At 40.5% G+C, this 12,538-nt stretch overlaps 1 protein-coding gene across 6 annotated transcripts in view; it reads right to left on the reverse strand.

Annotated features, from left to right (window-relative positions):
* The window catches only part of RASSF7 (Ras association domain family member 7), a 112,260-nt gene that overhangs the window by 26,916 nt on the left and 72,806 nt on the right, over positions 1-12,538 (reverse strand). The window lies entirely within an intron of this gene.

Raw genomic sequence — 12,538 nt, forward strand, 5'->3', positions numbered from 1 at the left:
GGACATCTCTTTAAATATCATATGCATATCAAACAGAGGAACGTTTTACCAGAATACATCACATTATACTGTTATCTAATGCAGTGTTTCCCCAACGTTGGCAACTTGAAGATATCTGGACTTTGACTCCCAGAATTCCCCAGCCAGCGAATGCTGGCTGGAGAATTCTGGGAGTCGAAGTCCAGATATCTTCAAGTTGCCAACGTTGGGAAACACTGATCTAATGGATGAGAAAATTCATTTCAATTTCAGCATGCTGGTGTGTAGGGTTGAACAAAGTCCAAAGACAAAGGCTATTAGGAAACAATCAGGCTTGGCCAACATACTTTAAACTCAAATGACTCATAAACAAGAATGATTACAAACAAACAAATAAATATGTATAGAATATTATATTTTATAGGGAGCATGAATATCGTTTTAGAAGAAAACAAATGTTATTCAGTCAGTAGCAGAAAATCCTTAAACTGAATTAAAATAGTAACAAAAGGATAATGAATGTTTTTTCCTTCAGCTTTCCCTTGAACCTGAATAGGGTGTATTACATAATTTTTAAAAATTAAAATCATAGTAATTCACTTCAGAATTACTATTGTGATTCTGTAGTGAAAATTCACTATTTTCTACTACAAGCTGTTGGCTATGAACTATTAGAGATCACAGACATTGTTTTCCTGTCCTCTCAAGAATCCACCCAGACATTCCTCATGAAAAATACCCATTCCCGGTTGAGCTGCCTCTATCTATATAAGTTGTGGTAAAGAACTTCTTGACTTTTGACTTATAGAAACATAGAAAATTATAAGACTGACGGCAGAAAAAGACCTCATGGCCCATCTAGTCTGCCCTTATACTATTTCCTATATTTTATCTTACAATTATAATCTTATATATATTATATTCTTATTTTGGGTGCCAAATAAAACTTCTCTCCACCCACTCGTGAAGACATTGTGCAGAAATTGGAGTCAACCCACTGAACAATAAATTGACAGGTACTGTAAATAGATACCACTTTTGGAGAAGAGATAAGAAGAGATAAGCTAAGAGATGTATAATTTTGATTTTGGGATTTGATGATTAGAATTGTATGAGATTATAGAAATAATATAGACTACTGATAATTTTAGAGTAAAATCTGGATGTATTCTTTATCTGTACCAAAGAAAGTTGAAAGGCATTCTTCCTTTTTTTTTTTTTGCACTTTTATGTTGCTTTTTTGTCTTTTTTTGCCTTGTTTACTTTTTATTCATGCTTATTTAATTATACCTGAAAAACCTATCATAAATACAGATAAATGTTCTTAGATAATAACTTTGAATTGAGAAGTTGTTTTCTACTGCCACTTTTTAAAAAATGTTAATTTATCTGTACCATGCTGCAAAATATTATAAAGTTACATCTTCCAAAATTTAATTATTTGTCAGAACTCTAGGCTGAATCTCTAGTACGTTCCTTCAGTACTGGAAAAAAATGTTAATTCACAAATTTGTGGTCATTTTTTCCAATCATATCATGTTGATAAATACATGTGACTCCTCGGTGCTAACAGTACAACCCAATGGAATAAAAAATGTAATTATAAATTCTACTGTATTTTGATACAATTAAAGAAAAAAAGATTTAAGCTTTTCAAGAGGTTTTGTATAAATCTCCTTTGAAAAGTGTTCGGAAACTTCAGATTGTGCAGAATGCAACTGCGAGAGCAATCATGGGCTTTCCCAAATATGCCCATGTTACACCCACACTCCGCAGTCTGCACTGGTTGCCGATCAGTTTCCGGTCACAATTCAAAGTGTTGGTTATGACCTATAAAGCCCTTCATGGCACCAGACCAGACTATCTCAGGGACCGCCTTCTGCTGCACGAATCCAGCGACCAGTTAGGTCCCACAGAGTGGGTCTTCTCCGGGTCCCATCAACTAAACAATGTCACTTGGCGGGACCCAGGGGAAGAGCCTTCTCTGTGGCGGCCCCGACCCTCTGGAACCAACTCCCCCCAGAGATTAGAATTGGTCCCACCCTCCTTGCCTTTCGTAAACTTCTTAAAACCCACCTCTGCCGCCAGGCATGGGGGAATTGAAATACTCTTTCCCCCTAGGCCTTTACAATTTTATGCATGGTATGTCTGTATATATGTTGGTTTTACAATAGGGGTTTTTAACTGTTTATATTGGATTGTCATATGCTGTTTACTACTGTTGTTAGCCGCCCCGAGTCTACGGAGAAGGGCGGCATACAAATCCAATAAAATCAAATCAAATCAAATCAAAATCAAGTAAATTAGGAGACCAGCCACATAACCTTCACTTGTAAACCTTTCTAGTAAAAGTACCCTTTTACAATTTTTGAAATACAGAAAGCTTAGCCTAACCCTTTTTTCAAGCAGCATGTGGTGGGAATGCTAACCTGAAAACATTTTCTATTTATTATGAGCTGAAATTGTCCTGGAGCTGAATGATATAAATGCTGTGTACAGCTGCAACAGGGATTGACACCAATGGTGCCCAGAGCATAGCACCTGTTAAGAAATTGACATTAAATTAAAAAATGGCTCTCTGGGCCTACAGATTAGGAGAATCTCAGCAGATGGTAGTACCTGGCTACTCTGTATGGGATTGGAAATGAAGAGGTTTGAGACTACTGTATATTTAGATGGGAGACTATCAGGGAATACATGACTGTAGGCAAAACTGGGAACTTGGAAAACATCCCAGAAGCTAGTTAGGGAAGATGACTCCTGAACTGTCAGAAGTCAAGCTCAACTTAAGTGATCTGGATATAATCATAACAGATTTGACTTGATAGTTCTTTTATTTTCATTTACAGATGAAATATAAATATTCACTTCTTGATTGAGATATTGGGAGAGTGGTGGAAGAAGAAAAATACTGAGTACATAAATAGCAGGAATATGCAGGTGTTTTAGCATCCAATCCAATATATGCAATAAATGAGATTATACACACACACACACACAAAATTGTGATTGCCTATGTGTCTAGTATATACTGTAGACCATTATGCAATTAAGGCCTTTTGTGCTTCTACATAGTCTCCTCTTCTGAAATGAATTACAATCAGTGAAAAGGGTGAAGGAAGGGGTTGTATTACTTTTATGAATGTTCCATAGCATCAGAAGCTTTGGTCTCTAAATTGATTATTTACAGCGTATAAGATTCTCTGCACATTATCTGCTCCAAGTTGCACTCAGCTACTAAAGTTTAGCTAGGCGGAGGGTATCTTTTGCTGAAGAACTATTTAGCAGCTCATATTTTAGGCGAGGTAAAGATTATTTTCCACTTGCAAAATAGCTTTACCATTCCCCAAAAATGTTTTGATTCCACAAAATCTCTAAGCATCATCTCTGCCTCCCACCCATCCATCTATCTCAAAATAGTTGCATAGTTACACATTATATTGCAGAATTAATACTCACAAAAGCAACTAAAATGTTTTAAAAGCAAAGACAGCATAAGCAATTTATTAGACCTGTTCCAAAGGGATAATATATCTCCCTGTCACCAAAAACTATATAAAGTCTTTAACTTTTCTTTAAATCGGAGATGGAACCATCAAGCATTTATTCCGGATACAACTACTGTATTAGCAACTGTTCCCACTCTGTATTCCCAAGCAACCTCAAAAGGCTTTAAACAGTTGTGTCTGCCTTCCTTTTTCACTGTATTCTCTCCTCCCCACCCCTTATAATCATTTCTTCTCTCTTCCATGCTCAGGAGTGTAGAATCTTTGTTTCTTCCACCCAAGTCCAGATAAGAGCAGGGAAGGAAATTTCCATTTCTTTCTTGGCTGGATCTGAAGGGGATTATACATTCATGGCCTTTTCTAACCCGTTCTCCACTGTCCCTGTTAGCGTGGTCTTGTAATGCCACCTTCTCATTCCCCAATCAGCTTCCCATTCCCTCTGTTAACAGAGGCCAAGGCCAAGAACATGCAGTTTGTCAGAAGGTATAAGTTGGGAGGATGCTGCAGCCGCAATTACTGAAAGAGAAAGAAACCTGCACATCCTATTACTTCCCAGGATCTTTCAGAGTTCTGGGGAACTTTCCAAGTAAATGAAATATTTGCCTCTTCTGCGCTGTGTCAACAATATAAGCAACTTTGAATTCTTTCTCCCTCCATCAAACAGGGAGTGATACAATAGAAGTATTTCAGATACAAAGATGACATTCCAACATTACCAGGGTAGAGGAAAACAGGATGTACCTTCAGTGTGGGCAGAAGCTACACATAAAACAGGATCAGACCAGTGTGTGTAAATATAAGGAACTGTTCAGTGCACTTGGCATCCAGGTATGTCCAGGGGAGAAGTTCTGTAGAAAGCCACATGTGTATTTCAACAGCAATGGGAGGGCCTTCCAGAAATGCTAGTTCCTAAAAACCTATGTAGGAGGCTAGCATGATCGATATGATCTTTGAAATGGTGCTGAATGGTCTGAGGTTCTGGGAAGTTCTGGGTTGGGAAGGAACTGGGAAGGATTAAGTAGCAGGTTCAGGCAGTGACTGTAGGTGTGCTGAAATGATGACATCTGATTAGACATATGAACTGAATTATTTAGTGAACTGGGCCTCAGTAAACTATTAGGTCAATTGATAGTTAACCTAGCAATACACGTTTCATTTGTCGTCTCTGTTTACCATCCCACTGTGTGTGATGGATGGGCACAGAATAGGTGACACTGAACATCCAAGAGATAATAGAGATTTCCAGCAATGCTCTGGAAGCCCCTTTCAGAAATCTGATGATTGAGCAAGCTATGTTTTTGGAAAACTTATCAAACAAATAGACGAGTCTCCGGAGAGGGGTGGCATACAAATCTAATAAATTAATTAAACAAATAAAGTTATCTCAGAAGCAAAAGGGAAGTTACAATAAAAAATCAAACAGATCAGCTTAGAGTAGGGTCAGGCACTGCTAAACGATCCAGGGACTAGACACACAATAGACCAATAATAAAAGTTTAAGGAAAATGTGTCCCAAGATCTCTGGTAAGATGAATTTGAGATAGATGGAGCCTTATTGGTGCACTCAAGATGGGCCCCAAATATCAACTTCAGGGGAACGGCCCAGAGTTACCTTGTTGGCAGCCAATAAATTTAATAAAAATAAATAAACCAATCAACCAACCTAGCAATAAGGTACTTCAGGCTTACATGCAGCTGGCGGCAACATGAGCATCTGGATCTAGGATCTCCTCTCAGCCCTCTTCAACTAATATTGAATAAACTTCAGTGAATTGAAATAATATAATTTATCAAATGTATAACAACTGAACACAGAAAAAGAAACAAAAAACAAACACTCACCCCCTCCCCACTCCTTAGAAGCTGGACCAGCTCATGACTTTGCACTCTGGTTCTTTGGAACTCAACAGTGGGTAACCTCCCCAAAGATTTGGGAATTTCCTCCTATGTATGTGCACAAATGCCTTGCCTGCTGCCGCCTGTTTTTGCTGAACCCTAAGTAATGCTCCTTTCCAAGTACTATTTGGTGTTTCTGCACATGTGATCTGGGAGAGAATACTGAGGAGAGGAGAGCCAACATCACTCCAGTTAGTTTGTGGGTAAGAGGTACGGTGTGGTTGAAAAAAAAGAATCAAGATCACTTTAATGTGAGACCATAGTAAGACATGGAAAAGTAGATAGTTCATCATAAATTTCCAAAGTGTCCAGCTGGCTAGCTGTCAAGGAAGAGATAAGAGGTTTTCCCCATCAGAGGAGGGATATACAATGTACGTCTCTTCTCACGAACGCCTCTACTAATGAACTTTTTGAGATACGAACCCGGTGTTTAAGATTTTTTTTGCTTCTTCTTCCAGCACCTTATGAACCTCAGCCTTCGGCAGCGGGATGCCCTGCCTCCCAACTTCCATTGCCAGCCGAAGTGCCCGTTCTTGCGTCCCTGGGATTTCCCTGAGCTTCCCCTCGCTGGGAATCCCCGCCTCCGGATTTCTGTTGCCAGCTGGGATTTCCCTGAGGCTCCCCTCACTGGGATTCCCTTCATTTTTGCCAGCGCTGCTTTGAATCCCAGTGAGGGGAGCCTCAGGGAAATCCCAGCAATGCAAGAATGGGTGCTTCGGCTGGCAACAGAAGTCCGGAGGCGGGGATTCCCAGCGAGGGGAGGCTCAGGGAAATCTTAGCAACGCAAGAACAGGAGCTTCAGCTGGCAATGGAAGTCAAGAGGCAGGGATTCCCAGCAGCGCAAGGCAAAAGGGGTGACTTTTGGAATGGGGTTGCACGCATTATTTGCTTTTACATTGATTCCTATGGGGAAAATTGCTTCTTCTTACGAACTTTTCTATTTATGAAGCTGGTCATGGAACGAATTAAGTTCGTAAGAAGAGGTATCACTGTATATTGTTTTGATGCAATTATCTTTGTTCCTAACAAAAGAGGAGGGGGAAGATGCAGGACTTCTAAATATCATTTATTTGAGCTGGCACAAATAGTCTCATGGATGCATAGTATAGATTAGAGATGTTAGAGAAAAAAATGTCCTCCCCAGTTCCAAACATCTCACATGAGCAGACACTCAAGGATGGGGTGGGGAGAGCGCCAGAAGGGACCGACAAAAGGTTTGGGGAAGTTTATAGGATGAAAAATATGATCTTATGTGACAAAATATTAATCTGTTCAGGAATTAGAAATGTAAAGTATATGGGGGGGGGGGCGCTAAGGAAAAATAATTGTGCTTGCTGAACAAGCTAGTTAACTGGTCCATCTCGAGTGCACTACTAAGGCATTGGTGACTTGATTCATGAACAACAGGTTTGCAAGTGGATCTATTAATAGTTGCTTAATCTCCGGCTATTCTCTTGCAGTAATGGGAGCAGCAATTTTACAGCCTCTCTTCATTTCACCAACAACAATCAGATGTTCTCACTTTGCAAACTAAAAACGTTTAGATAAATGTATTGCACAGAATTAGGAAGCCCTACAAGAAAATGCTCAAACTAAAATAACAGCAAAAAACAAAAAACCCTCCAAAACCATCCCATTTTTAAAAATAGTTTCAAGGTTTAGTTCCAAGGTTTGAACTTCTGTATTCTTCCAATTTTTCTGAAGCAACAATTGTGTCATTATTCACTTTGTGGTTTTGAAGGTTTCTGTGATCTGCTCCTTGTGTAGAAAATGACATTTTTGACAGCAGAATCAAAACCCTTCACCTTATTAGCCTCTATAGAAATCATTGGGTTAAAACTTGTATAGATTATGATTACTGAAAACTGCTGTTGTCTTACCTGAACAGTCTTCTCTGTGAGCTGTGTAGAGGGTCTAAGCAATGGATTAAATCTCAGTCAGGTGATTGGGAACTGAGTTGATTAACATAATTGAAACACACACCCTGGGCACCACTGGAGAAACCCGCCAGTTTCAAAACGAAGAAGATCAAGGAGGACGTGTAAGCAAGTTCAATCTAGCCCTGGACCGTAACAGCCCAGGCGGGTTTGGACTTTCTATGCAACACACAGAGAAGACCATTCAGGTAAGACAACAGCAGTTCTCCTGTGCGCTGCTGCTGGGAGTCCAAGCAATGGGATATACCCAAGCCTACTGCAGGGTATATGCCTACACAATGGGCAGCAGACTGCGTAGCCACCTCCAGATTAGCTGTGAGTTTGGCATTGTGAAGTGAAGTTTTAAAGAGGGCTGGCTTCAACAGATCTGTAAAGGTTGGCTGTTCAGGAAGGAGGTCCTCATCTTCTGATAGGTCCTCATCCAAAACACTCCTTTCTTCATGGAGTGATGTCTCACGGGCCTCTAGAGAGTGGTGGGAATAATCATCAGTGACCTGTGACCAAATCCCTTGTAAATTGGCTGGGATTGCAGTGTAGGAAGGATTTTATTGGATGCCTATTGCAATGCCCTGTAATAGGCACTGGCAATCATATCTTGCAACCCAGAAGGCTACCATGTGTTTTCCCCTTGGCGGAGTCCTGCCACTGTTGGCATGAAGGTTGCTGCAGGGGTGGGAGCCAAGGCAACAACTCATACATGAGTGACCTGTGCAGCAGTTTCTTCTATAGGAAAGATCTGTATCCCTGGTTGATGTTTAGGAGGCCAATCAGCTTCAGTGGCTGATCCTGTAGGCAAGGCTTGAGTCACTGATTGAGGGGCCAAGGGTTGAGCTACTTGTAATATTGGATGTGCCAGTAGCTGAGGAGAGGCCTGGGGAGGTACAGACAGAGCAGCTTGCTTCTGTGCTTTCTCAAACTGCTTCTCTAATGCTCTTAGTCTGTGTTCTGCTTCTTTAAGTGAAGCCACCGAAGAAGTGGACCCAGTAGAAGTAGCTTTGCTTTTGGAGGAATGGCCCTTGGAAGAAACCTTCTTGGGAGCAGCAAGGATAAATGACTCCATGCTTTTGTCTGCCACAATCATTGTAACTACTACAGTTGCTTAAGCAACACAGGCTAGACAAGGCCCCTCCCGGCGCAATAATAATTATCTATAAAAGCACTCACCCTTGGTCAATGCTTGTTTGTGTTTCAAAATGGCCACCGTCATTGAGTACCCACAGGTACTATAATTAAGGTAACCCATGCAAATGATTCACTTCACTTTAAGAGAAGATAACATTGTAGGGGAGAAAACCCCAGCCTTCTACAAATCAGCACTAATGGGAGATAAGAAGCTCTCTTTGTATGTGTCCCTATCTAGTGTTTACCATTGTTTCTTATGGTAATTATGCCTTCTAGGTCCTTTCACAATGTCAAATCTCAATTTCATTGTGTGATTTATAAACATGAAGGAAATTGTGCACGTAATGAGTTTCCAACAACAAATAGTAGATTGAGGAAGGAAGGAAGGAAGGAAGCTTTGAAGGAAGGAAGGAAGGAAGGAAGGAAGGAAGGAAGGAAGGTTCGAAGGAAGGAAGGAAGGTTCGAAGGAAGGAAGGAAGGTTCGAAGGAAGGAAGGAAGGAAGGAAGGAAGGTTCGAAGGAAGGAAGGAAGCTTCGAAGGAAGGAAGGAAAGCAAGGAAAGGCAATGTTTAATCATGCATACAACTATACACATTCAGATTGAGCTCCCACACACACTACAATGCCTCCAAGAGTGTGAAAATACCAGCATTTCTTAGATGGGAAAGCCAACATGAGAAGTCAATGACAAACCACCCCTGTATTATTTTCAAGAAACAATGTCTATGTAGTTGAAATCAACTTGAACAGATCTTTGCTAATCAGGTGCCGCAACTCAGACCTCTGTTCAAAGGGCTCATTATCCTTTGAATTTACCAGCCAAGTATTTACAGAACTTGTATATAGCAGCTCAGAGAGTACTCCAGAAGAGCCATTGTAGTATGGAGACAGGAGCAGAGAGCACCAAATATTAACCTACTATCAGCCATGGAAGTTTACTAGGCAACTTTTGGCTAGTTATTCATCCTCAGCACAAGCCATCTCATGGGTTACCATGGGGAGAAATAGAACGAGGAACTCATAAAGCATTCGAATGAAAAGGCAGGATATATAAATTAACTAAATAAACACTCAAAGATAAGATTCATTGGCATATAAAATTCTATGTAATTTTAAAACTTCTGAAATCTTTGCTAGCAAAGCGCAGCAAGCTTGTGTACAACCCACATAAAAGCATAATTTAAAAACTACATTATATATTTGGTTGGTAAACAGAGTTTCGAGAATACTAAAAATTCCACTTCCTTATTGATGCAGAGTGCACCTTTCTAATTTAGAAAATAACAAAAGAAAACAAAAGGCTGTATTTTGAGGATGTTAATTATTCAAACAAACTGACAGAATATTTCAATTATAAACCTTTTTCTTTTCTCTAGCCTACCGCAACTAAGCCAGCACTTAAATCAGTTATCTTTTTGGTCCACTTCATAGTTCTAAGCATTATGTGGCACGTCCTATAAAGAATGCTACGCTTCCTGAAAGCAAAACAGCAAATAAAAAAGCCATGCAGTTATTACAAACCATTCAATGCTTCTCTCTTTCTAAGGAAGAAGGAAAGTCAGAAATAAATGGTGGAGTGGGGGCAGGGGAGGAAGCACCATTAAAGAACACAAGCTGCTGCAAACTGCAGCTGTGTTCAATCTATTCAGGCAGAAAGAACCAGCTATTTTTACATACTTGCATTATCAAATTTGTTTCAAACATTTCACCCAGGAAAAATGATCCGGACTTACTGCTTTTGTTGCTGTCCTGCCCTAGTCACTCATTTACCCGTGGCAATCATTAACCAGCCTCCTTTTGCAGTAATAGTTCCATGCAAAATGTAGGAAAAACAGAGTGAATTATATTTACTTTTAACAGTTGTTTTCACTAAGAATGAAAAAGGGGGGGGGGAAATAAAACCCCAAACAACCTGCGTGATCAAAATTGTTCTTGCGTTGCAGGTAATATCACAATGGTCCTTTATTCCCTGCTCTGCTTCCTCTTGGCTCTGCCCATGTGCATACACACACAAAAACTATTTCAAGCATTTCAAGACATTTATTTTTTTAAAATCTGTTTTTTTTGGTGGAAAATTCCACTCACCAGGTTCATAACTGGCCAGGGTTCTAATCTTCCACCTTGTTCAAGCTACTAATTGAGTCATCCTTAAAAAGTAAAGAGGCACAACAGCACTTGGAAAGTGGGCGTATGACTGACTGAACAGAGGAATTTGTTCGAAATGAGTTCCGCAGACAATGTTATTCCCATATGAACAATATTTATCCTCTCTACAGATTTAAGAGTAAAGAATGAAGTTTAAAGGCAGCGGCCAAGGAAAGATAACAAAACGGGCAACAGGACCTACCTCAATAGCAATGATTGTTTGATAAATACCGCATTTTTGGAATATAAGATGCACCCTTCTGCCCGCTATAAGAGGGTGGAAATGCAGGTGCGTCTTATTCACCAAATAGTGTTATTTTTGGCCATCAAAGCCCTGTCCCCGTACCCCATGTTTGTGAACAATGGACCAGTTTTTGCAAAAATTGGGTGTGCAGAGGGTTTGGGAGGCCCGTAGGATGCTCCTGGGAGTTAAGAGAAGGCAAAAATATCCCAATTTTTAAAAATAAATGGGCAAAAACTTGGGGCGTTCTTGCCTTCCCCCAGCCCTCCAGGAACACTCTGTAGGCCTCCCAAACCCTCTGCACATCCCATTTTTGAAAGAAAAAAACGCAGGTAAAAAACAGGCAATTTTTCACAAAATTGGAGCAGATTTTGTCCTCCCTGGCCCCTACTCCGCAAGCTTCCCAAATTCTCTGTATGCCCTGTTTTTCACAAAAATGGGAGCGTTTTTGCTTTCCCCAGTCCCCAGGAGCACTCTGCATACTTCCCAAACCCTCTTCATGTTCTGTTTTTCATAAAAATGGGTCCATTTTTGTGAAAAATGGGGTGTGCAGAGGGTTTGGGAGGCCTGCAGTGTGGTCCTGAGGGCTGGGAAAAGGCGAAACCGTCCCCATTTTTGAAAAAAAAAAAAAACAGCACATGCAGAGAGTTTGGGAGGCTTGCAGAGTGCTCCTAGGGGCTAGGGAGGACAAAACCCTTTCCCCCTTACTTAACTCTTTGAAATCTAGGTGCATCTTATACACCAGTGCGTCTTATAGTCCGAAAAATGTGGTAACATATCTCTGCCATAAAGATCAACTATCCTTCAGGGAAACAAAAAGAGAAGACAGTGGTCCCAACAGAGGGCTGATATGAATGGGATCCATATGCCAATAGATGTTGGAACAGTTACCTTAATAGCAACAGAACTATTGTATTAACAGCAATATAATTGTACTAATGTGGCCAACATGGAGAGAGAGAGGAGGATGGGAATGGAAGAAACTCAAATTGCTTCAGAGGATTAGAGCTAATTTGGTCTAGTGATAAAGACACCAGGCTAGAAAACGGGAGACTTGTGAGTCCCAAGTCTCGCCTTAACTATGAAATCCAGCTGTGTGACTTTGGTCCAGCCACTCTCTTTTAGCCCAACCTCACAGGGTTGTTGTGGGGAAAATAAGTGGAAGGTATGTGTTCTGCCAGGCTCTATGGTAAGAGTCTCTCGAAAATTCAAGGGTACAAATTTCAGACACACACACATTTGAAAATTCAAAACAATGATCTTTATCACAAAATTCAAAAGAAACAAAGCACCCTTTTTGTATTGCAAAGAGCACTCGTCCCAAAACAACCTTGTAGGCTGTACAATTCCCTTAATCAGTCCTTAAGTACTTAGCTAGCAGCTGTGAAGAAACGTCACAGCCCAACGAAGTGAGACACACACACACACACTTTGCTCTGCTTTGGTTTCAAAAGTGTGAAAAATCAACAAAGTCCGAAAAACAGCAAAGCAGGGTCCTGAAGAACTGTGATCAGATAATATTCCACAATGGCCAAACCAACACACTGCTATTTGTATCAGTAGCTCTAATTACTAGAGCCCCACCCAAACACAGGTGGCCTCTCTTATCTCCTGTAATATTTCTGCAATTGGTCTCTTCAATGCATAATTATGTGCATGCGTGGGTCTAATACTTTCTCATCCAAATCAACCGAAGATAATGGAGATTGGCTT

The sequence above is a fragment of the Erythrolamprus reginae genome, chromosome 1 (assembly GCF_031021105.1).
Source record: "Erythrolamprus reginae isolate rEryReg1 chromosome 1, rEryReg1.hap1, whole genome shotgun sequence".
Taxonomy (NCBI): Eukaryota; Metazoa; Chordata; class Lepidosauria; order Squamata; family Dipsadidae; genus Erythrolamprus; species Erythrolamprus reginae.